Genomic DNA, 2,549 nt, shown 5'->3' on the forward strand with positions numbered 1-2,549 from the left:
GACAGTCAGCTAGTCTGCCTGGCGGTCTCCTCTGGGGCTGCCGGCCACGGGGTCGTGCGGCGGATCCTACGCACTAGGCAGGGGATAATTGGATGCTAGGTTGGGTTCAATTGGATACCAAATTGGGTGAAAAAGGGATAAAATCTGAAAAACAAATAAAAAAAACAACAAACAAAAAAACATAAAGAAAACCAAACACGGTGCAGCAGCTTTCAGTCACGCTGCTGCATGCTCCTGGAACAAACTCCCTGAAGAAATCAAACAAGCCCAAACCCTTAAAATAGTTTAATCTAAGCTAAAAATGTCTTCATGTTTTGCAGCAGTTATGATTAAACACAAACACTTGTATGAATGTCTTATCGATTTACTTCTTATATTTGCTTTTATCTATTTACTTCTTATATTTTTATTCATTGTCATTTTTATTTTCTTGCTATGCTCCTCTTGCTGTATTTTTTATAATGTAAGCACTTTGAATTGCCCCTGTTGTATGAAATGTGCTGTACAAAGAAACCTGCCTGGTCTTGCCTTGTCGATGCAGGAGAACACAAGGACATTTTGCAGTCCACAGTGCTTGTGATTAACAACAATGTCGAATATTTGTAATATGTTGTCATTGTTTTTCTTTTTCATTGTGGATCTTTGCCTCCCTCCTCTGTACTGTCATCTGTGAATGGTGGTCAGAGCAGGTCTGCTCAGCTGTATTGAACCATGATGGTGCATCCAGGGGACAAGGATACGTGAGTCGTGTTGAGTGGAAGAATGTCATGGTAATCAGATGGGTGATTAATCATCTGCAGCACTTCCTGAGAGGAGGGAGTGAAACTCACTCTGAGGTCAGGGCAATCTCTCTCTCTCTCTCTCTCTCTCTCTCTCTCTTTCTCTCTCTTTCTGTATCTCTCTTTCTCTCTCTCTCTCTCTCCCTCCCCCACTCTTTCTCTCCCTCCCCCACTCTTTCTCTCCCCCCCCTCTCTCTGTCTCTCTCTCTCTCTGTCTCTCTCTCTCTGTCTCTCTATCTCTCTCTCTCTCTCTCTCTGAATAAGTCTCAAGGTTTTGAAAGGGTGAGAGACACTATATATTTGTCATTATATGAAACAATGATGATTTTGATCGACGCATCCAATACAAACCAGGAAGTTAAATGTACATGACCTGTCCCATCCTGGAGTTTGGGAAACAGATGGTAAAATCCCACAATGCACTTCTCTGGTGCCTCTCCTCTCCCCATGCTTGTCAAAAAAGATGGACACATGCAGTGTCCAGTGGTTGATGATCACTGCTTTCAGTGCACACACACACACACACACACACACACACACACACACACACACATTCTCTCTCTCTCTCTCTCTCTCTCTCTCTCTCTCTCTCTCTCTCTCTCTCTCACTCTGACATGTAATCTAATACTGTATATTTACTGATAGTCCAGGACCTCTTCTAGTCAGTCTCTTCTACTGCCCCCCAGCACTGTGTCTCCTGAAGACACCCGCTTTTTCCCCTTTACTGTGTCCCCTAAAACTTCTATTACCCCCCTTTTACCGTTTCTCTGTTTCTCCAGTGTCTATATAAAAAAATAAATAAAAAAAAAGTCTAGGTTTAGAAGATGGTATAGAAGTAGATTTTTCCTTCTATCACAGAGACTGCCAATGGCCCCGGGCCTGAGCTGGATTACTCTTCCTGCTATGACTGGTGGATTGATGATTCACTTCCTTAAAATGATTCACTTCCGTCAAATGTACTGATTGTAAGTCACTTTGGAATAAGGTGTCTGCTAAATGCCAAACATTTAAATGTAAATGTCTCTGCACTGGACTGTCAGCCCAGGGTTCAGATCAACCGTCACAGTTCCACATGAGGTCATGGAGGCTGATGGGAACATGTTGCACGGCCCGTTAGTTACTCAGTGACCGTGTGAGAGCAGGACGAGTCAGCAGTAAAGCACTCTCACTTCCTAGTCGCTTTCCCCTAAACTTCTCTTTTCCCAATTAGTTGAACTATTATTTGAACTATTGTTTCTAAAAAGGAAACATCAACAACTTGATGTATGTTTTTCTACGAAAGCTGTTGAATATGTTCCCCTTTTTGGTTGCAGCTGAAAAAAAAGTGGGCTTTGGGTGTACTTGCTTTATTGTCAGTGCAGACTCAGCTATATGCCATCTAAGATGTGGTGATGTGTATGGCTATGAAAGGGTTGAACAGACAACCGAATATGCAAAGATGTAGAAAAAACACGAATTAGTTTGATACATTTGATTCAGTGCTTTGCTTCTGCCCCATGTAGGTGTGTTGAGTCGTAAGACCTAGTCATATTCACACAGAGATTATGAGGGAAATCTCAGAAAATGTCTAAATATCTGTCTAATATCTGTGATATTTCCTCTTTAACAGTATTAATGTTTCCCTAATTTCGCCTCATTGATCTACACACCACAGCTAAATTCTAATTATCATTATCCTCTACAAGCAGACAAGCCTATATGGCGCCCCCTGTTGGTGTCGGGGAGAATGTCACCTGGCGCTATCCATGGTGCTGAAGAGACACACCACAA

The sequence above is a fragment of the Nansenia antarctica genome, assembly GCF_963989245.1.
Source record: "Nansenia antarctica genome assembly, chromosome: 7".
NCBI lineage: Eukaryota > Metazoa > Chordata > Actinopteri > Argentiniformes > Microstomatidae > Nansenia > Nansenia antarctica.